This window comes from Capricornis sumatraensis, chromosome 13 (assembly GCF_032405125.1).
Source record: "Capricornis sumatraensis isolate serow.1 chromosome 13, serow.2, whole genome shotgun sequence".
In the NCBI taxonomy this organism is placed as follows: domain Eukaryota; kingdom Metazoa; phylum Chordata; class Mammalia; order Artiodactyla; family Bovidae; genus Capricornis; species Capricornis sumatraensis.
The window spans coordinates 56,771,656-56,796,858 of NC_091081.1; the positions used below are offsets into that span (position 1 = coordinate 56,771,656).

The 25,203-nt window shown below is 37.9% G+C and overlaps 1 protein-coding gene across 4 annotated transcripts in view; it reads right to left on the minus strand.

The window, feature by feature from the left end:
- Nucleotides 1–25,203, minus strand: part of EPB41L2 (erythrocyte membrane protein band 4.1 like 2) — a 209,237-nt gene that overhangs the window by 168,105 nt on the left and 15,929 nt on the right. The gene's annotated exons all lie outside the window — the stretch shown is intronic.

Below are 25,203 nucleotides of genomic sequence, written 5' to 3' on the forward strand. Positions count from 1 at the left end.
GACCATTTTTTCTCATATTACTAAAAGTATGGGAATAGGCGACTCATGGCTGACATGTCTAGCTGAGACTGTCATCAATGAACCAGCCTTTTAACCTACTGCTCTGCCATCCTTAACCAGTACCTTCAGCTTCTTCGCTGCAAGACAGGTGCTGAAGCTCCAGACATTATATCCACATTCCAGGCAAAAGGAGGGGAAAAAAAAAAAGCAAAGAGAAAAACTAGACCCCCATATTCAGGGAGCAAAGCTTTCTTAGAAATTTTTAGCTTAAATTTCATTGCTCACAACTGATGACATTTGAAGGACATCAGAGAAGACAGTCATTTTTAAATGGGTACAAAATTAGTAAAGTTAGAAAGAATAAACAAGCTAGGCAACTAGTAACGTCTTTCACACATCCATTTAAAACATATTTGTAGCCTTGTCTTTCTTCTGCAGTACACTTCCCTGGTGGCTCAGATGGTAAAGAATACGTCTGCAAAGAAAGGAGACCCAAATTTGATCCCTGAATCAAGAAGATCCCCTGGAGAAGGAAATGGCAACCCACTCCAGTATTCTTGCCTGGAGAATTCCACGGAGAAGCCTGGTGGGCTACACAGTCCATGGGGTCACTTAAGAGTTGGACACAACTGAGTGACTAACACACGTCACATACTTTATGGAGATTTAAATAGAGTAAACTTCTCAATCGTTTTCTTTATCACATGTACTTTGTTTCCTACTCCCAAACAATGCTTACATCTTCTAAGAATTTCGTTAAAGACTGACATTCATCCTTTAAGCCTATCTATAATGCATCTATAATGAATTTGGGGGATGAAGTAACGAAACTTCATTTTTTCCATATAAACAAATAAACATACCAATTCTTTCATTTCTCCACACTGACTGAGACCATCTCTATAACAAATTCCCTTATACTGGTTTATATGGAGTTTCCAGTTTCTATCAGGTCTAATTATTACTGGCCTAATTATCTATCCTTGCCACAGGAGTGTGGTAAGGCAAGTCCTCCCAACGTTTTAAGAGTATTTTGACTATTCTTGAACACCTGCTCACTTCCACATGAATTTTCCAATCAACTGTTCCATAAAAACCTTGCCTGGATTTTGAGTGGATTTTCACTAAAATTACAGATGTATTCAGGGAAAACTGCTAGGTTTATAATAATAAGCATTCCCATCCATGGACAATGAAAAACTCTCCATTCACTTGGCAGCCATTCTTTTACATCCTTCCGTATTCCATAATTTACCCAATACACATCTTGTTCGATTTGTTCATAGATATTCTGCATTATTAGGAACTAGAAATAAGATCTTTTCATAGCATTTTTAAATTGGCAATCCGTGATTCAACTGAGTTCTGCACACAGAATATTATATAAACCATGAAAAATAATGTTGATTCTTTTCTAATACTTATATTCATTTTTTTCTTATCATATTGTATTGTTGAATTTCAAGAACCACATAAATGACTAAAAGTAATGATTTTTTACTTTGAACTTAAAAGACTGTTATATCATACTGTTAAGTATAAAGCCCAATATTATTTTGAAACAATAGGGCTTATTCTTGGTTCTTTTTCTATTGTCTTAAGTGTAATGCTTAGTTCATTTCAAGGTTTTTTTTTTCTTTTCCCATTGAATATGACAGTAATTTAAAGCCATTAATTTCCGGTTAGAGCTTTGGTGGTCTCTCTCAAATTCTGCTCTGTAGTGTTTTGCTCATTACTATGTTCTAAATAGTTTGTAATTCTAGCTTTTATATTCTCCTTAACCCAAGGTGGTTTCCTCTCCCTATCTGTTGCTTACACATATTCCAAGATGTTACCAACACTGGAGTTTCATTCACAGTTGAATGAAATGACAGCAAAGAGACCAGTGAATTGATTTTCCATGCTAAATATCTCTAGTATATTTGAGAGATGACAACAATTTAGGCTCACTTTGGAAATCAGTCCTCAATATTCACTGGAAGGACTGATGCTGAAGCTGAAGCTCCAATACTTTGGCCACCTGATACGAAGCACTGACTCATTGGAAAAGACCGTGATGCTGGGAAAGATTGAGGGCAGATGGAGAAAGGGACGACAGAGCATGAGATGGCTGGATGGCAGCACTGACTCGATGGATATGAGATTTGAACAAGCTCTGGGAGCTGGTGATGGACAGGGAAGCCTGGTTTGCTGCAGTCCATGGGGTTGCAAAGAGTTGGACAAGACTAAGCGACTGAACTGAACTGAATATATGGTATCAACTAGCCCATCAATGATGATTATAATCAAAATTGCTCAGATTACTGACAGGATTTCCAGACCCCGTCGCGATTCAGCTCTCACTGTGCTGCTCACACTCTTGAAACAATTTTTGAGCTTACCTCAACCCCTGCCTTTCTCACCCACCGCGTGTACTTTAGTGAAGTTGGAAGCAACAGTTAGAACTGGACATGGAACAACAGACTGGTTCCAAATAGGAAAAGGAGTATGTCAAGGCTGTATATTGTCACCCTGCTTATTTAACTTCTATGCAGAGTACATCCTGAGAAACACTGGGCTGGAAGAAGCACAAGCTGGAATCAAGATCGCTGTGAGAAATATCAATAACCTCAGATATGCAGATGACACCACCCTTATGGCAGAAAGTGAAGAGGAACTAAAAAGCCTCTTGATGAAAGTGAAAGAGGAGAGTGAAAAAGTTGGCTTAAAGCTCAATATTCAGAAAACGAAGATCATGGCATCTGGTCCCATCACTCCATGGGAAATAGATGGGGAAACAGTGGAAACAGTGTCAAACTTTATTTTTTGGGCTCCAAAATCACTGCAGATGGTGACTGCAGCCATGGAATTAAAAGACGCTTACTCCTTGGAAGGAAAGTTATGACCAACAGACAGCATATTTAAAAGCAGAGACATTACTTTGCCAACTAAGGTCCGTCTAGTCAAGGCTATGGTTTTTCCAGTAGTCATGTATGGAAGTGAGAGTTGGACTGTGAAGAAAGCTGAGCGCCAAAGAATTGATGCTTTTGAACTGTGGTGTTGGAGAAGACTCTTGAGAGTCCCTTGGACTGCAAGGAGATCCAACCAGTCCATTCTGAAGGAGATCACCCCCGGGATTTCTTTGGAGGGAATGATGCTGAGACTGAAACTCCAGTACTTTGGCCAACTCATATGAACAGTTGACTCATTGGAAAAGAGATTGATGCTGGGAGGGATTGGGGGCAGGAGGAGAAGGGGACAACAGAGGATAAGATGGCTGGATAGCATCACTGACTCGATGGACATGAGTCTGAGTGAACTCTGGGAGTTGGTGATGGACAAGGAGGCCTGGCGTGCTGCGATTCATGGGGTCGCAAAGAGTCGGACACAACTGAGCGACTGAACTGAACTGAACCTGGAAAACTACCCTTGCATTAGTGAAGCTCACCTGAAAGAATATCACCTCAGCAAGCATCCTCTCAAGACTGGAGGACTATAATATACTGATGGTTCAAACTATCTGTTAGAAGGGAGAGCAAGCAAGAATAAATGAAAAACACTAAAAACCCTACACAGACTCAAAGAACCACATTCAATACCCTTGTAAGCAAAACCCTGGTGAAAACCACCAAACTGATAGAAAACAAACAAATCAGGAAAGTACGGATGACACGCACTCAAATATAGTGCAACTTTTTTTTTCTAAAAGAAAGCCAACCAACCCACTCTCACGAAACAGGGAATAACCATTAAAAATGGTAATAAGAGCATCAACTAATATGTCCATGCACCATGCATTCTGAGAGTTTTTGCATACACGAATGGGCAAATAAGCAGGACCACTAGCCAAGGCACTCATGTCAACTATGAGCACACAACAACTTATTAATGTTCCCAGACTAGATTGAGAGGTCTCTGATGTCTTATTACAGCTTATATCCCAAATATCTACTGCTGCAATTCCTTTACTTAATACACATTAAAGGCCTATAATGCAATAGAAATTATAATAAGCACTGGATACTCATCCCAACTAATCTCAGGACTTCTCTGAGAAAGTGATATTTCAAACGATACCCAAGAATGAGAAAAAGCCAGGTTGTAGGATTTTCAGTTCCTATCCTCTACTTATATCCTCTGCTCATGTTCAACAGTAAATCATCTCCTTATGAATACACTTCTGTTTGGATTCAAAGCCATCTTGGAATTCTCCAGTTTCTTGGTCCACTTTCTCTATATTCCTAAAATGAGATATTATTCTAAAACCTCAATCCAAATCATTTCCTTCGCCATTTCCTTTTCCACTGGTGGTCTTATTCTACTCTGCTTATCTCAACTTTGTTTTGTTTTGAAAGACGTACATTTTTTTGATTGCTTTCATATAAATTGTCTAATTAAGAGGCAATATGATATAGTGGTTAAGACTGTAAGCTCAGCAGTTAAACACCTACAAGTTCCAACTCAAAGAACCACATTCAATACCCTCGTAAGCAAAACCCTGGTGAAAACCACCAAACCGATACAAAACAAACAAGTCAGGAAAGTACGGATGACACGCACTCAAATATAGAGCAACTTTTTTTAACTTTTATTAACAAGATACTGACTGACAAGATCAAATTTGTTTCCTAAGGCAGAGAATCAAACTCTAAGCTAAAGAGAACTGAACAACATAAATGTCATGCCATGAGGGAGGCCCTGTGCATCGATAAACTTGTTTCTCTTGGTGTTTAACACGAATGCAGGACTTTCACACAAACCACCCAGCACATCTCTGCCAAGTCCTATTCATCTTTTATAAATTTTATTTACATCTTGCCACAGTTTGGCAGCTACAATGGATCCCTACTGTCTTTCAGATCAAATTTTAACTCCTCCAGTTGCACTGAAGGCCTCTCCCGGTCCTCTGGCCATAGTCTGGCCTGTCTGCTGCATTCAGCCCAGTCTCAGCGCAGGTCGTACCCCTTTCACCTCCATTCTTCTCCGCTCCTCCCTTATAATCTGATTTATAAACTCTTCCCAAACCTCCTCCCTTACTATCAGTTCCTTTAGATACCTTATGTAACACATAATGCTGGTCTTAAAATTACTATCAGACTTCCCTGGTGGCCCAAAGGATGGAATCTGCCTGCCAGTGCAGGGGATTCAGGTTTGATCCCTGGTCCAGGAAGATTCCACATGCCTCAGAGGAACTCGGCCTGTGCACCACAACTACTGAAGCCCAAGCTCCTGGAGCCTGTGCTCCACAACACACAGGAGCCACCACGGTGTTAAGTCCACACACTACAAAAGAGCTGCTCCTGCTCAGTGCAACTAAAGAAAGGCCCAATGCAGCCAAAATGGAATATATAAATTCTTTTTTAATTACTGTCTTATTTTATCTAATTAGCTCATTGTTAATGCATAAGTTCAAGAATAAGAATTCTTATTGCTTTTATATCCCTCATTTGAAGTATGTATGGGCTAAAATACATAGGAAAAATGCATGTTTTCCTAATGAATTAAAATACTTGATAATAACCAAATTCTAAAAAGTTAAATTTCTTGTCTGCATCAGGTTTGGGTTTGAAATTTATTTTTTCTTCCCTCTGTAAGCCAGAACCATTAGGTGTAAATGAGTTTTTTTAAATCTGAGATACACTTAACGTGAAGGCCTACAATGCAGATTCTCATCTAAGTGTGTATCACTTACATTCAAATATGTATTTTAATACAACAAAAGTTGACAATAAGGCAAATACACTGCCTCCTTCCCACACAGCCAGGCTATAACCATCATAGCTCCCTCTGGAACATGACACTGCGTCTGAGCAGGCTGTTGCCTAGGAAGTCAAACAATTATTACCCATTACCTCACCAACCTGCAGAGATGCAAATGTTTGCCAAAAAGACACAAGGCCAATGGCGAATGCAGCCAATGACTAATGGTGGCTCCAAGAGCCAAACGTCACAGCAGAAGAACTGGCATCACTCTGAGAAGTTTACATGGGTGCTTTATGTCAGCAAAAATGAAATTCCAATGTTTATCTCCAGATAATACTTCACTAAGGATAGCACATTGTTCATACTTTTAAAATAAATGAAGCATAATCTCTGGGGCCCATTAGCCCTTATTTTGTTTCCAGGCCCTATAGTGACCAATCATTTGTCCATCAGATCAGGAAACCATGTAATACAACTCTGACGATTTCTCATAATAATTGTTTACCAAAGCTGTGTCTATACATGCAATTTCCTGGGTAAATGTACATTTAAAATCGTCACTGCCTTCAGATAGTCCTCAAAATGGGAAAACATCAACTTATTAAGCCTCCCAACAACAACCAAAAAACCATTCAACAAAAAAAGTACAAAGTTCCTAACCTAAGAATTAGAAATTTAATGATGCCCATGATCTTGAGTTCCTTAAAAATTTAAAGAAGAACTACCTAAAAAGCATGTTTCTAAGAGTCTCATATTTCAAGGCCAATTCAACTTTCTGCTGAATTTTAAACAGTCTATCCAAAACTGCCAGGATCTGAAGCATTTCCAAGGAAGGCAAAGTGAAACTTCTATATTGTTTATGTCATACGTGCCTAAGCAAAATACAAGCATCCACCATGTTGTATATTTATTTGGTGGCTGCTGAGATAACTTCAAAAGATCGGACAAAAAAACTGGTAACGGTAAACAGAAAGCCAGCATTCCAACATGTTTTTATAAATCAGGTATCTGAGTTTAAAAACTCTTATTCACAAAGTAAATTTGTCCTTCATTACCACCATGAAAAGAGATCATATCAAATCGCCAACTCATGTAACCAGTCACTCTAGAGTAACATCAGACTTATTGACACCTTTCGAAAATTAATAATCCTTTTAAAAGAGAAAAAGCAATTATGAGGCCCCTAAGAAAAGTAAAAGCCAAACAAGTCCTTCGTGAAAGGCACAGCACGGCTTTCTGTTCTGTGGGCAGCACTCATTTCCCCCTTCTGAGATTACCCTTCCGAGTCATGTGCTATTCGTCACTAATGGATTGCGTCATCCCTCAGTGTGACGCTTTTGCTCTCTAGAGAATAAAGCAATGAATTAAAAATATCCCATTGTCTGATGCTCATGACTTACCAGACTACACAAGTTGACTCTACTGATCTATTATTTAAAAAGGGAAAATATATTATAAATGTATGACAGAATCCTCATGTCTGATCCAGTACTCTGAACATTAAAACATTATTTCATCTAAAGTACATGTCCCTTCTCAAAGTCACCCTCAGACAATGAGTTTTTTATGTCTCCATAATCAGAAAAACAGAAAAGAAGATCATGCAATCTCTAAATCATACACCAAATTATCCAAAGGGATCGAACCCGGGTCTCCCGCATTGCAGGCTGATTCTTTACCATACCAGGGAAGCTCAAATTATCCAAATCAGATACTAAATTATATCAGTTTCACGGAAAAGTCTTCGGGGTACATTGCCTACTACAGATAAATACATACTTACATATATATTTTTATCTTCATTACTGCTCTCCAATCATCCTTGAGTAATCAGATGACTCAAATATTATAAATAATTATTGAGAGTAAGTTTCTCACTCTGAAATAATCTGAACTTGTCAGGTCTTTGTTCCTCGTGGCCCCACTTGTCCAACCATCTGGAAAAAGTCTTGTCACATTTGTGAATGCTAGAATTACTGAGAAGACACCATAGTGACTGCTCAGCTTGGCTGAAGAGGACTGCAAAGCAGAGAGATCTCCTTGTCAGGAGGAGCAACCTCTCCCTGGAAGTTTTGAGGATCAGTTGCTTTCGTTGCTGCTGCTGTTTCATGCACTCAGTCAACTTCGATCTTTGTGACGCCATGGACTGTAGCCTGCCAGACTCCTCAGTCCATGGAATTTCTCCAGGCAAGAAGACTGAAATGGACTGCCATTTCCTCCTCCAGGGGATCTTCCCCACCCAGATAGGGTCTGGGCCAAACCGGCGTCTCTTCCATCTCCTACATTGGCAGGCGGATTCTTTAACACTGCACCACCTGAGAAGCCCTTAGTTGCTTTTATCAAAGAGCAAACGTTTCAACCTTCCAATCTGCCACTCAGTATTCTCAAATGAGAATATTAAAAGGAAAAAGAAAATCCTAAACATTCCATATTTACATGGGAATTTTCTTCCCTAGAAGTTTTCCTTTCCAAAATTCTGATAAGGGCATATAAAACTTTATCTCCTTAAAATTTACTTCCCTCTTTGGTGGTCTATATTTGGGAAAAGCATCCAGTGAATGCTGAGGGCTGTTGTTTAGGACTGAAAAAGCTTAAAAGTTTAGTGATTACTTTGCCAAAATCTGAAAATATCACCACACCCCACTCCTCACTTGAGCATTTGTGTAAAGGCATTTTTAGTAAATTCTACTAATCAAATTCTAAAGAGTCACCTGGGTAAATAGCACATTAATCATGTTTTTCAAACTTTAAATTTACATTCTATAATTTCATTCTATGCAATTTTTTTTTTAACATGCAGAAAGGATTAGTTATCATAGATCTATTTTTAAATTGCCAAATTAATTCTAAAAGTTAAAAGGGCATTTCCTTCCATGGAATCCTGACTGTGAGTCCCATGTCAAAGAACAACTTAGATTTTATACATTTACTCTGGAAAATCTGAGATGCCTGTCAAATTACAAAGCAAGTGCATAAACATTCCAGTGACATTTAACTGCTACCAAACTGCTGAAAGTTGATCTTTAATAGGCCACAGCTGTTGGTGGCCACGCTGCCTAAAAGTCTGAACCAAGCTTTGACTGTTCAGAGCCCTTTATCCAACACTGAAATCCTCTGGGGAGGATTTGCTTTGTTTTGTTTTTCCCACAGAGCACCCGGAACCCAATGAGGAGAACATGTGGACTGCAGTCATCGACAAATACACACACACACACACACACACACAACATGTGGACTGCAGCCATCGACAAAGACACACACACACTATTCAGAACCACTGTTTGCGGTTCCTCAACCACCTTAACAAAAACTGTTTCTCCCTTAACTAAACAGCCAGGAGTTACTTGCATAACACTCTGCTATATCTCATATCAACAGAAAGCGGAAAGTAAGTGGCAAGTAATTTGTTTTCTATAAGCTTTTTTTGTACAGCAATAACATCAGAGTAAAGTACACAGCCTCCCCTGCATATCTTAGATCCACAGATATCAACAGTGTCGCTTTAAAATGCACTGCCTTTCTAAACAGGCAATTTCCCAAGCACTTACCTCAGTGGTCAATAATTTTCTTAATCTGGATCATTTATACAATGACTCTACCAGACTCATCTTATAAAACTGCACTTGCAGTCAAATACAATCACATGTATATAGCAACAGCTGCTAAGAAATTAAATGACATCCTTTGCCTAGAGGCACCAAATGCTCTGATTCAAGTTTACAAAGAGTGATAGAGAATACTGAAATGTAGCATAGTCTTAAATATCTACTGGACAACTCAAAAAAAAAAGGCAAAAATGATTGAACTGTCAGTGTAAGTACTTCAAAAGCAATATTACCCAACTGTTCATTTATACTACTAGGTAGAAAAGTAAAAAAACAAGTAAGATGAGAAAGAATGCAAAGATCAAACAAAGAAGGTACAACGGTTAAACAAATTTTAACCAACAACAATGAACAAAATAAATTAATTCCATAGAGCTGACTAGGTAACCAAAGTGGTTCCAAAATGATTGAAAATACAGGCAGCAAATTCAATATGTTGTGCCAATAAACAGGTTGAAAGAATAGATGCTAAATTCTAAGCATTAGAATCATCTGCTTTAATTTATTGGAAATCTTACTAGTCACAAATTAAATCCAACTTATGGCCAATGTCAAACTTTCTAATTTCTTCATTCAGTTCTTCCATTATATGAATTACCACAAAAAAAAAGAAAAGAATTTATAAACATACTGAAAATTCAGAATTATAAATATTCATAATCAAAAGAGTGAAGAATCCAACCCGTGAGTTATTAATTACATAAGCTCTAAAATGAACCATGGAAATTATGGATGTATTTTCCAGAATTCTGACAATGACAGTCTAATAATACATCTTCTATCTCAACCTTTCTCCAACTCTGAAGGCAGCATTTAATAAAATGTACCAATGAGAATCAGAAAAAAAAATCCTATTTTAATATTCACATTAAAAGGTCTATTTTCCTCTTTGCTATTGCTGCACTGCACCGTCCTGTCTGACTCTATGTGACCCCACGGACTGTAGCCCACCAGGCTTCTCCGTCCATGGGATTTTCCAGGCAAGAGTACTGGAGTGAGGTGCCATTGACTTCTCCAACTGAGGCACAAGGGGGCTCAAATGGGAAAGACAAGCTTGCAACTTTGTTCTATTTGGGGTGTGTGTACTCAGTCATTTCTGACTCTATGTGACCCCACGGACTGTAGCCCACCAGGCTCCTCTGTCCATGGGATTCCCAGCAAGAATACTGGAGTGAGTCGCCATTTCCTACTCCACAGGATCTTCTTGACCCAGGGATTGAATCCACATATGATTTCTTGAGGAAGGAGAGGGCGTAACCACATCCACAAATGACAAGGTCATTGACCCCAAGAGAATAATGTGTACAGGGGAAGAGGAAACCAGCATCTGTTTAAACTATACAGCAAATCTCAAAACGGCTTCAACTCTGAGAAAGATGTCCCTAAAAACACATCTGAAAAAGAAAACCACTCAAAGAAATGTTGACCAGATAAACTCAAGATCAAATGGTTTTGTGTATGTGATCACATTAGGAACAACAGGAGAGGTGGTGCCTTAAGACAGCACTATGAAGTCTTGCTTAAAGAGAGTTGAGCACCAGTGGTTTAGAAACTGTGGAACAGCACAAAGGATTTATCCTTCCTTTGCTTTCTTTTATGCATCAAAATACACTAGTGTTCATCTCCGTTCAGCTCCTGAGAGTGTGAGGGGAATAAAGAAAGTAATTGGGGATCCTTTGAAGAAACTGTTTAGCTACCTTCATTTTTTTTCCTCTCATGCTTCAAAAACTGGCTTCCACAGATTGCAGAGTCTCAATGGGCCAAAAGTAAAAACTCATCAATGGAAGTATCCACTTTACAAAGTACATTCAGATTCATACTTCAGGCTCAAGGACCAGTAGTGAGGTAGCACAACCCTTCAACTCAGCTGGTCCTCTTGCCAGGCTAACTGGCCCAAGGCAAGAACTCTGGTCCTGAACTCTAAAACTCAAGTTCTGTTTACTTAATATCACTTAAGATCCCAAAGCACAAAGAATTTGTATTTGTGAGAAACTGTAAGAAAGAGGATGCTTTCTTATCTACTAGCCAGGGCAAAATAATAACAGTAAGGTAACAACCTAACATTACCAATATTGAGATAAGTATCATCATCACCATGCTTAGTCATTCAGTCATGTCTGACTCTTTGCGACCCCGTGGACTGTAGCCCTCCAGGCTCCTGCGTCCATTGGATTCTCCAGGTAAGAATACTGGAGTGGGCTGCCATTTCAATGGTGGCTTCCATATTCGTATTAGATTTAAAAGTCAAGGTCTAACTACTCAACAACTACAACAGCAAAAAATTAAAAACAGGCAAAGGTATGGAATGGAAATTTCTCCAAAGATGCTCAACATCACTCAGTCCTTAGGGAAATGCAAGTTAAAACTACACTGAGACCCATTAGCATGGCAGTTATAATTTTTTTAATGGAAAAAAATATGCATAGAAAAGGATGCGGAGAAACTGAACCCTTTGAGAATTGCTAGTGAGGGCATGTAAAATGGTACAGTCACTGGAAAAAAACAGTGTGATGGTTCCTCAAAAGCTTTAAGAATTACCGCCTGACTCAGCAAGTCTTGAGGTATACACCCAAAATAATTGAAAACAAGGACTCAAAAAAATATCTGCATATAAATATTCACAGCAGTGTTAGGCATGATAGCCAATGGGTAGAAACAACACAAATGTCCATCAATCAATAAATAGATAAATAAATGTGGCATAATTTCTAGAATAAAATTGCAACCTTAAAACACAATGGAATTCTGTCACATGACACAACATAGATGAACTATGAAAACATGCTAAGTGAAATAAGCCAGGCACAAAAACACAAATATTGTATGATTCCACACACATGAAGTACCTAGAACAGGCAAACTCAGAGACAAAGCAGAGTAAGAGTTTCCTGGGGCTAGGAAAAGGGGAGGAGGAGGAGCTACTGTTTAATGGATATGGAGACACTGCTTGGGAAGACTTAAGAGTTCCAGAAATATATGGCTGTGATACTGACAACATCGTGAATACACTCAATGCTACTGAATTACACACTAAAAAGTGGTTACAGTGGTAAATTTATGTACATTTTTATGTATTTTAATGTGTATTTTACCACAATAAAAACTCAAGAGCTAAATTTATACTCAGCAGCCATTACTTGAAGACACAAGCACAGAAAGGACTCATACCATCAAATCACCCCCTAATGAATATGGGGAACCATAAAGCCAGATTTCCAGCTTCTGCATACAAGTCAGGATTAATACTGTTGCAAATTGACACTAGAGTCATATTTTCCCAAATAAATAAGAATATTACTTATGGTTTCATATCTATCAGAAACAAACTGCAAATCTGACATCTGAAGTGAACGAACATGATGGGGGTAGGTGGTATATACTCCAACTCATTAAAAATAAGAAATGAACAAAATGAAGCTCAGGGTTACTTTTCCAAAATCATACCACTGGTTAATGATAAAATAAAGACTAGAACAAGTCAGGTGTCCCATCTATAGTGCTCTTTCTACACTTGGTTTACCTTATTTTACTTATCCTCCCTCTCAAGATATGGATAAGCATTCATTTTAAATAAGGTTATTCAAATGTCCTGAAAATTATGCTTCACTTTTACACCCTGTAACCCTTAAATCTACCTCCCTTAACTGAAAGCAGTTCATTCCCATACTCCTGATCACTAATGAATTAAGCTGGCACATTTTTCTATGGGAGAGGGGAACAGTATTTCAAAAGAACAAAGACAACTAATAACCTCAAACACTAAAAAATGGAAAGCCAATATGCCTGAAAGCTTAAGGGTGTCACTTTGCTAATAGGAAGAAGGTGCAAAAGATTTTTCACACCTAACTGCCTGACTACAAAAGGGCAGTCATTCATGTAACCCACATCCATAATCAAAATGTACCTGCACAGTTTAAGGATCCCACAAGTTCGGAAGTTCTCAGTTGAGAAGACAAAGTTCAAGAAATTCTTTGAAAGAAGAGCCAGAGACCTCTCTTTTTTTAAAAAAACAAAAACAAAAAAAACTCATATTTGGAAAGATATTTGCTCATACCCTGGTTGAGAGAGAAATTCAAGACTATTCAAGAAGGCAACACCCAACACAAAGAACAAAGCCAGAGAAAACAATACGCCACTGAGATGCTTTTGCAAAATCTCACAGGTAGATAAAGGTGTAATATCTCATTACAGCCACTAAACATGGAAAGTTATAGAGCTCTCTTGTCCTCATCATTCCATAGAACCTTCAGTTAACCCCACACCTACATCCCCTTCTTAGATCTGGGGCCTAAACTTGAGAAAAGCTTCACAGGTCACCTGTTCCTCCCCACAGCACATAAACACTTTGACCTTCAGAACATAGCCACCAAGTTATGATCCTCCCAGCTGAAATCAGTATTTACTGAATTCTTCCATGATAGATGTTATAGGAAATACAGGAAAAACAAAGACATTAATGACTTGTTCCTTATTATCAAGAAACTTATGATCCAGTGAAAAATAAAAGATGTTTACCACTCTTAAGAAAAACCAAGAGATGTTTACCAGTAAAAAAGACTACAAACACCACAGATGGGCTTGGCTTTGCGATAAAACCCATCTGAGCTCAAACCTAAGTCTTGACCCTTTCATGAGATGGTTGGATGGAATCACCGACTTGACGAACATGAGTCTGAGCAAGCTCCAGGAGTTGGTGATGGACAGGGAAGCCTGGCACGCTGCGGTCCACGAGCTCGCAAAGAGTTGGACACGACTGAGCGACTGACCTGAACCGATACCTCAGTCTCTATAAGTGGATAACAATACCTACCCTGTCGTGTGGTTGTAAAGTAAAGTAAAAATGAAATAAGCACTGAGTTAACGAGTTGACTAGTGTTCACAGTTCTTCAACTAGTAAGCACTAGTAAGTAAGCACTCAAAGGTCAGTAATGTCATTGTTAATTATTATGAACACAGAAGCACAAATGCTGCCATGAGACAATAAATAGCACTAAAGACTGGAGGCCAGAACAGACTCTCTAACTGAGATGATCAGAGAAAGTCTGAGAAATGCTAGAATGAGCTGCATCTTAGGAAAAGGTCTTGAGAAAAGTGAAAAGGTCTTGAGAAAAGTGAAAAGGTCTTGAGAAGAAACCTGAAATATAACCTGGGTCTGAGGCTGATTTGTTGTGTGCCCTGGGTGGTGGCAGTAATTGAACATTTCAGAGTCTCAGTTTCTTTATCTACAAATTAAAGATCTGAATCAAATGACTGCTGAAATATTCTGAAACAAAGATTATATGATTTGGTGTAGGAACCAGTGGGCAAAATGAAAGAAGTAAATAAGTCTGCTGCTGCTGCTAAGTCGCTGCAGTCGTGTCCGACTCTGTGCGACCCCATAGACAGCAGCCCACCAGGCTCCACTGTCCCTGGGATTCTCCAGGCAAGAACACTGGAGTGGGTTGCCATTTCCTTCTCCAATGCATGAAAGTGAAAAGTGAAAGTGAGGTTGCTCAGTCGTGTCTGACTTTTCGCGACCCCATGGACTGGAGCCTACCAGGCTCCTCCGTCCATGGGATTTTCCAGGCAAGAGTACTGGAGTGGGATGCCATCACCTTCTCCGATAAGTAAGTCTAGGTACCGTTTATGGAATTTTCTTTTAAAAAGTCAGATATGTGACTGTACAAAAGACAGGGAAGAATCCTCTGGCTAGAGCATACGATCCAAAGAAGCAGGGTGGTGGGGTTGAAAAACTGCTAATTTCAACTTCGCTTATAGCAAAAGGGAACTACTAGAGGTGCCTGAGCAGGACAGCAGCGTAAGAACAATGAATAGTAAAAGAACACGGGAAAATAAAGGACAGAATAAACTGGGAATTGGAGATTAAGGGTACAAAATCCAATTAGGAGACTGAAAGTCAAAGTGTTAGTAGCTCAGTCATGTTCGACTCTTTGGGACCCCATGGACTGTAGTCCATCAGGCTTCTCTGTCCAGGGGTTTCTCCAGGCAAGAATACTGGAGTGGGTAACCATTCCCTTCTCCAGGGAATCTTCTCAACCCAGGGATCGAAGCTGGGTTTCCCACATTGCAGGTGGATTCTTTACCATCTGAGCCACCAGGGAAGTCCTTAATTAAGAGACTAAATAGATGGAATTCAATGATTCTGGGGTGGAGAGATGAAAAATGGCAGCCAAGGAAAGGATTTACAAATCCCTGAGTTCTTGCCTTATCTTTAATTAGAAGTATTGGGCTAATTAATTAAAGTAAAACAAAACTTTTATTTCTTTCAACTCTACAATTCTAGGATTCAAAGATTCTAATACAATTGATCTCTGTTGGAGCCCAGGCTTTTTTTTCCTACAGGTCCCTAGGTGGCATTAATGTACAGCCAAGGTTGAGAACCACAGTCTAGAAAAAGGGAAAACAGACACAGAACAGGTTAGCAGTTAATTCATAGAAGGGTATCTCTGAGACAGCCAAGAGTGATGCAGATAGGATTCTAGGGTGCAACTTGGAACTTCCTTATCCACAGAATAAAAGGAGGCTATCCTTTCCACTGAGGGGCAGGAAAGAGGAAAGGATGGGTAAGTCAGTGCTTGATAGAAAAGCAGTTGTTACCAGCTGACCATCTTCATCTTCTCCATATAAGAATCTGTTTCAAATTCTCTATAAGTCAATTCATATTACTATTGGCACTTCAGAGTTTTCTCTATCTTAGAAAGATTACCAAACTCAGTCAAAATATTCACTTCTTCCAAAACAAGCAAAATATTTAATAGTATAACTTTAATTTAATAGTATAACTATTAAAACTTTAATTTCACTTACTGGTCTTCATTCAGTCCACAAACATCTATATAATGCTTTCCTCTACGTCAGTCACTGGGAATACACAAATAATATAGGGTTGTTGCCCAGGAAAAATTTATATAAGAAAAACTGACCTTTTTAGGATTTTGAAATCCAACCTGGTAATTGCCAACAGATTTCTTAGGAGAGACAGGAAAAAGAGATATTATTAACTGTACTTGTGGAAATTAGAAAAGACTTCACAGAAAATGTGATATATGAGCTGTACCCTGGAAGAAATGACTCACTTTCACACAGGGACCAGGGTTTAAAAGAACTGTCTCTTAAGAATATAAATGCTTGTCATTTTTTAAAAACTTAAAAAATATCAGGTTCAACTATTAAGTATCATGACTCCTTTTTTCAAAAATGTTATTCATCTTTATGCTTTAAAATGCCAAAACATTTAAAGATAATATTCATGGAAAAGAATCTTCAATAATTTCCGTAGACATTTCAGAAAAGAGTAATGTCTTTATCATTATATTCTTTAAAAATACTTGTGTAAAAACAAAACATATACAAATATACACAAAAACAAAACATCAATAAAAATGTATGCCTGTTGTTGCTGTTTAGTCACTGAGAACTATCAGACTCTTTTACGACCCCATGGACTGCAGCCTCCCAGGATCCTCTGTCCATGGGATCTCCTAAGCAAGAATACTGGAGTGGGTTGCCGTTTCTTTCCCCAAGGGATCTTTCCCACCCAGGGATGGAACCCACATCTCCCGCATTAGTTGGCAGGTTCCTTATCACTGAGCCACCAGGGATAGCAACAGGAATAGGAGGTGTGTGGAGGGTAGATTTAAACACACACGCACACTTTTTATTTTGTATTGGAGTACAGCCGATTAACAATGTTGTGACGGTTTCAGGTGAACTGCAAAGGGACTCAGCCATACCTATTTTTCATTTTGACATTTTCTTTTTATTTCTAATTTACCAGACTTCAATTTGTTTTTTACTTCAGCAATTTAATCATACATACTCCATATAAGATATCTCAAATCCAGTTACAGTGGGGGAGAAAATAACTAAATCTAAATACATACACTGGGTATTTCTCATGCAAGCCTCTATGGTCTTATACAGACAATCCAGTACAGATTACAACTGCACTAATTCACAATTCATTAATATTATGAATGAGAAGAAATGTATCAAATTCTTCCAGTTGCTTTCACCATCTGGAAAATTCGCAGAATGAACTTAATTTACTAGATATAACAATATTCATAGTTTCTGCAATGAAAGCAACTTAACACATTTTTAAAGGGTTGGCTTTCTTTGAAAAAGTTAATGATCTTCTCATACATATAAAAATGATCTTAGAGGGTTATTGTACAAACCAACCACGCCTAACACTGAAAAGAAATATTTCTAACTAAAATACAGTATAGTCTTTTATTTACATAAAAACTAAACTCATTGATGAATAAATACAGAATCCCATAATACTTCTTTCTAGGAGAAGAAACTGTTTTTCAAGGCAAAACATTTTGTTTTTATTAGTATGGTATGCAGCTGTATTATTTGTACTTCTGCCCAACATTCAGTATGTGTTCAAAGTATTCAAAGAAAACTGGCAATTCATATCCAATTCCTAACCAAAAGTCGTCATAGTGTACTGGGGGCATAAGGATAAAACTGAGCCACACTTATTCTGAAAAAGAAAACTGAATGGAAAAGAATGACTGCTTATGGGATGACCATTATTCACATTACACTGGGAAAAGTCAATTTTCAAAACCAAAAATTTTTTTTTAATGTTAGATGGTATCTTCCAGAGGTTTGAAAACATGATACAAGTATTATGATGCTGGTCCTCACAAATTCAGTTATACATTTAAATTCTTGATAAAACCTCTTCTGTTTACTCAAATGAGAGGAAATAAAGCTGTCTGCAGGAAACAAGACAGCAGCTTATTGATCGAGCGTTATAAGGTTGACCTTCTCTATGTGGAATGTTTAGCCACGTTTTATTGGAATAAAAGGCAAAGGTTAGGATGCAAATCCCTTCATGCTTCCTCTGACGATGGACTTTATAACTGTGAAACATGTGTGTGAAACCCTCACATTTCCAATTTACAGTCCTTCAATTCAAGGCCCAGGAAGCTGACTATCAGAATAGGAAGAAACTAATAAAGATGTTATTTAAGGAAAAACCTAACAACATTCAAACTCTTGAAATATTTTGTTCCAATAATAACAAAATGGTAAAACAACCTTATAGATGGTAAAAGATCACACAATATAAAATGAGAAGAGGCCTTAAGAGGTCTTCTAACTTCACCTTATTTCTCCTTGGGTTGATGAATTAGGACCTTGGTATTTTACTCTGTTCTATGGCACTTTTCTATAATAAGGATGTTATTTGTGCTTCGGCTAATACAGGTTTGACCCTATTCTCCAAAGAAAATTTTAGTGCCTTTAACAAACATATCCCTTACATTCAAAGCCTGATAGGGTCATGCCAAAAGGATTTAAGAGCCAACTTGAAGGGACTCCCACTGGCCAAGCTTGGAACAATTTGAACATCAAAAAGAATGACTGTACTTGATGGAAATACATTGAATATATAAAAATCCACAAACCAACTAAAAAACCTTGAGATTACTACTACATATTAGTGGCTCATTTTAAAATTTGATAAAGGAAAAAATTAAGTTTTTAATTGTTTACTCCTACATTTTAAATTAAAAACTACTTCATGGTAATCAAATAGCCTACCTTGATGAGAAAAAGCTATTTTTCACAGAAAATTGCAAGCTTACAAAGCTGAAAGCATGAGAAAACTCTTAGGGTAAAGAGCTCCAGTTTTGCAAAATGAAAACAGTTCTGGAGATTAGTTGTGCAACAGTGTCAATGTATTAACACTACTGAAATATACACTTCAAAATGGTTAAGATAGTATATTTTCATTATGTGTATTTTACCATAATATTTTTAATCCCATTTTATCACCATTTTGCAACTCCCCATCATATGATTGATTCAGGACCATCAACAGATATTGATATCATTAGATGAACGACTGATAAATAACTAAAATATCTGTATGGTGCTAAAGTCTCACTCCCTCGGGATTATCTCCCTGCAACAAAGGGGAAAATATAACTCTAAATGAGGAATTTAGTCACTGTCTTAATCTTAGCTTCACTAGTAGTGGGATAACTATATTATGTGGGTCTTGATTAGATGTGATATGAAATATATAACTTGGCTATTAAGTATTCTTACCAAAATGTTTATTCTGAATCTAATCATGCCTTTAGATTTAAATTCTACTTTGCAGAAAATAAAGAGTACTTTCAGTTCAGTCGCTCAGTCGTGTCCGACTCTTTGTGACTAGACTGAGGTAAATATCACCACATGGAAACAACTGGACAAACCCAGAAAAACAAAGATTCTACAAGACCTTAGGCAGCCATCCTGCATCTTTCATTGTCAGAAAAAGTGAAAAGAGAAAGGAAGAGGACTGTTTTAAATCATGAGGCTTAAGTGACGTAACTGTATACATGCTCCTTCAGCATCCTAGTTTGATAAATGAGCTATAAAAGAAGTCATACGGATGATGGGAGAGATTTTCATATAAACTCAATATCAGATAATATTAGAGAACTATTGGCAATTGTTATATACGATAGTAACGTCCCAGTTAAATGCAAAAACTTTCATTTTTAACAAATATATAATGAAGAAATTGGGGCAAAATGTTACGAGTTCCATAATTTAAGTAATTCAGAGGAAAATATACATGGTTAGAAGTTAATGCAATGAAACAACGTATCTAGGCAAAGATTATCAGTGGCAGCTAAAAAGCACTAGGCAAAAGCTCCATAAGAAACTACCATGGATGGATTGAGCTGGCTGACAATACCTGAGCCCACTGATGAACCTTCATCTCAGAAAGCAAGCCAACAATCTACGGCCATACCACCCTGAACGTGCCCTGATCTCAGAAGCTAAACAGGGTTGGGCCTGGTTAGTACTTGGGTGGGAGAAAGTGGGCCAACCATATATTGCCATACATCTTGAAGCGGTGCAATAAGAAATAAATACCAACAACTATGATGGATTCTCCAAACCACTACCCTCAAAAATCAACTTTGAGTCTTATTAAGCATCAGATCTAGCTAACAATTTACAGAAAACTCAGACAAGAGAAACAAATAAGCACTATCACAGGAACGCAATCAACAAAATTCAGAAGGTGGGAAATTCTAAAGAAACAACCCAGTTTCTTCAACAAATGAACTGAAAAAGAGGAGAAAGAAACTACATATTGAGATATTTAAGAGACATTATCAACTGTATGTGGACCTTATCTGGGTCCTAACTTGAAGAAACCAACAAGAAAAGCATTTATGAAATAAATGGGAAGATAAGAATAGTCACTGAATATATGATGTTAAAGAAGTGTTAAATTTTTTAGATGTGACAATGGAATTGTGGGTTTGGTCTTTTTTTTAAAATGCTTACCAGACATACAAAAAAGCATTTATGAGTAAAGTAATATAATATCTGGGATCAGCTTTAAAACAATCCAGCGTGACAGGGTGGGAACACAGAGATTTGTGGGTACATAAATGAGACAAAACTGACCACATGTTGATAATTGCCTAGAAGATGGGCACATGGGAATTCATTATTCTACTCTCTCCATCTCTCTACATTTATGATAGCTTCCATTTTAAAAAAAATTTAAAACAGAAGGCAGAGAATAAAGCCTAATCACAGCCTCTTCATCAAATATAATCTTCTTCACCTACCACCTAACATAATAAACATGAACCTAAATAAAATACAATCCAGCAAAAGATTTACCAACATAAACAAAACAAAGAAGAAAAGACAGAAAGTCTATGCTACAAGTCTTACAACAAATGAGACAAAGATTCTGCTGAATTACAGCATGACTCCCGACCCAATTTTGGAAAACATGTTGAGCATGAGAGGGGGAAAAAAACTATGTAATGGAAACATGGATACTCATTATACTATCTTCTCTATTTGTACATTTGAAATTTTCCATAATAAAAAAAATAGGAAGAAGATTACCAATATCCTTCAAAAGGATCACCAAAGAACACGGTTATTTGATTCCTCGCATACACACCAACTCATTGGAAAAGACCCTGATGCTGGGAAGGACTGAGGGCAGGAGAAGAAGGGGATGGATGGCAGAGGATGAGATGGCTGGATGGCATCATCAACTCAATGGACATGAGTCTGAGCAAGCTCCAGGGGATGGTGAAGGAAAGACACAGGAGCCTGGTGTGCTGCAGCCCGTGGAGTCACAGCGAGTAAGACACGACTTGGCAACTGAAGCACGATACACTCCTTTCTGACCTGCCATCTTCCCATTTTTATTCTTTTACTTCCAACCACCAAGGAAGAAGGGATGGGGAGTAACCACTGACAATACTTGCTTACTGAGTGGGAAATTTAACCAACAAAACTGCAAGGTCTCCACAGTGCGCTACAATAATCAAGACTGACTTTACTGTAAAATGTCTCACTTTAGCTGAAAACCTGATTTGTGGTCTGTAGTAATTACCAAGGCATCTGCTTTCTCCCTTTCTTTTTTAGAAATGAAGCTGGACAAGAAACTTGTAATTTGTATTTGGATGTGGTGTTTGCAGGATTATCATGTTCCCAAACTTCTAAGTGGTTCCATCTGTTTTTATGGGGAAGTGGGCTTAGGATAACTTTGAAAAATGAAGAACTAAGAAACCAAACCAATCATCCTTACAATTAAATCTGGTATACCCTGAGCAATTTTAAAAAAGAACAGAACTAACGAAATATTCATGCCAAAAAATATTTTAAAATTTGAACCTCTAGCTGATAAAAGCTTCTGGATATGACTACCAATTTATGGGACAGAGTAACAGGTCAAACTAAACCACAGGGATAGAATCCGCAAAATCAAAACTGTAGGGAATGAGAGGGACAAACAACCCAATTTCTTCAAAAAACTAGATTACAAGGAAATACAAAAGAGACAATCTATTGATAAAAAAGAATCACTAATTGCAATGTGTGATTCCTAACTTGGATCCCCATTTCAGTGAAAAAAAAAACAACAAAAAAACTATGAAAGAAAATAAGAACAAGTGGAAACTTGAATGGAGTTAGTATTTGATATTGAAGATTTGCTGTTAACTTCTTAAGTATAACAATGGTATTGTGATTTTTCTAAAAGTCTTATATTTGAATGATCAGATGCCTGGGATTTGCTTCAGGATAATACAGTTGGGGCGAAGGCAACAGAAACGTAGATCAAACAAGGCTGGCCATGAGTGATAAACTGTTAAAGCTGAGTGATAAGAGTACACGGGTTAGGATGAGGGGTGTCATTATACTATTCAGTTTACTTCTGTATATATTCAAAACTTCCCAAATAAAGCTCTTTGTTGAAAAAACATGGAATAAAGTTAGCTTATCAAATAAAAAATTTTATCAAAATGGGAACCAGAAAATCTTAAGACTTGGGGGACACCTTAATGGTGTCACAAAATCCCATCCCTCACCCAATGACTCTTTCCCACACCTTTTAAGAGGTGACTATCAGCCCTGGAGGCTTTCTTTTTATTTATTTATTTATTTATTATTGACAGATAATTGCTTTACAGAATTTTGCTGTTTTCTGTCAAACCTCAATATGAATCAGCCATAGCCCTGGGGTCTTTCAAACCCCTTCCTATGGCAATCCATTCCATTCTCTGCCTGCTTCAACTGTTAAAAAGTTCTTATAGTGGATCGGAAACTTCTCTTCCCTGAATCTCTTATTTTATCCATGTAAAAAGGATAAACAGATCACAGGCCACTGGTGAGTTGTGAAATCCAGTCAGTGGTTTGTTAACTGACATTTTATCATCATTATTTAGAAAAGAAAATCTGAGTGTATATACAGCACATAAGTAAGGCTAAGAACTAAATCTACAAAACATGTCTATTATTCACATATATACACACATAGACTTCCACACTGAATAAACGGTCAAGGTACAAAATCTATTTTTAAAGTGGATTTTGTCCTAAGAAAGTTAGAAAGCCAATGCTCAAAAGACAGTCTCAACATGCTGCCCACCCCAGCGAGTCTTGCTCTTTCACCTGTTTCGGCATCTAGTTCCCCATGTGTTATCTTTTCTCCTAACTGCATCATTCCAGGAACCCCTCCATGGACATGGACTCAGTATGTCTATGCTTCCATTCATTCTTACTGAACAAATACATACTTACTGCATACAACATATCCCTTAAAATGTAGTATCTAAAAATGAACAAATTATTCCAAGTTAAACACAAGATGGAGAAGGCAATGGCACCCCACTCCATTACTCTTGCCTGGAAAATCCCATGGGCGGAGGAGCCTGGTGGGCTGCGGTCCATGGGGTTGCTAAAAGTCAGACACAACTGAGCGACTTCATTTTCACTTTTCACTTTTATGCATCGGAGAAGGAAATGGCAACCCACTCCAGTGTTCTCACCTGGAGAATCCCAGGGACAGGGGAGCATGGTGGGCTGCCATTTACGGGGTCGCAGAGTCGTACACGACTGAAACGACTTAGCAGCAAACACAAGATATTTCACATATTCACTAAAAAAAAAAAACAAAAACTTTGAGATACTGGTAGATTCCTGTAAGTTATATAAGAATTCAGAGCTGAAAAGAAAGACAGCCTGGTGAGAGACTTGAGTTAACAAATTATGACTGTAGGTGAAGTCATAGGTGATACGAAATTAGTCAAGGCTAAGAATCAAAGACTGAGAACCCTGGGAAACAGAAAATAAATGAAGGGGTAGTCAGAAGAAAAGAAAGAACAGAAAGAATATATAAATCTTGCAAAGAACAGAAGGAATATAGAAAAAAAGCCCTAACATGTCAGGAGAGAATTTAAGACAATATGGTTGGTCACCAATATCAAAAATAATATAAGGAAAATGTGTTCAGTGGACTTGACGACAGAGCAATCTCTGTTGTTTCCAGAGCAACATGGAAAAGAACAATTCCACTGGAGTGGTAAGGCCAGAAGTCAATAAAAGGAATAAAAAGATATCTACTACTTTTCAAGTAGAAGTATTGAAAAGAAGGTCAAGCTATCCTGTTTCTCTTTCAAAACCTTATAATAGACAACCTTTACTTTCAACAACTTTCATCTTCTTTATTTCAACCCATTTTGTAGCTAATAAGACAATCTATATAAGCCTTATTTGGTTTCCCCACACCACTTCCATGAAATCTGTAAATGTGATTAGCAGTCCTTGTCTGTTATCAGGAAGATTATAGGCAAAAATATTTGGGATGGAAGATGACAAAGATTAAAATTTCAGTAACACCACCACAGATTCCCGCTAACACACAGTTTTTCCCTAATGCTGCCATTCAGACAACATGAAAACATTATCAAATGTTTTGCCAAAATTCTATGTCTATGTTTTTCCTATACGGAAAGGCATCTTAAATTACTTTCTCTACAAACGGAGACAAATGAATGAGCCACAGACAATATCTTAAGTGGATTTGGACCTATGACAACTGAACCACTTAAAGAGAAAAACAGACACAAGAACAATGTCACTTGCCCAATGTCACACTTAGTAACTGGTGAACTATTTTCTTTCTATCCTCTGCTACTTTCAGAAGAGAAAAAAAAAAAAAGTGGAGGGAGAGGGGGAAGAATATCAGATACTTGGTCTGTTAAACTTCCAGTCACTGTAGACCCAGGCCAAACCCCTGACAAAAGTCTACACTTTTCAGGACAGCCCAACGAAGACCAACGTTCCAACAATATACCTACACTTCAAGGTACTCAACTGAGGGTTCAGCGGTACTCTGAAGTACTGGCCTCAACAGCTCCTCTGTGACCTGTCAGCATTCCAGATGGCTCGGCCTTCTACTGGGGGTGGGGGGTGGGGGAGGAAGCCACTTCAGTGGTTACCACCTTACCTTCCACATGCTTCCACTTCTCCTCCCTTCTCCTCTGTAACTAAAGCCAGGAAAGGAACATGAGTAGAACCTCATTAACAGCTTTCAAGTTTCTCAATGAAAAACACCCACCCAGTAATTAAATTATAA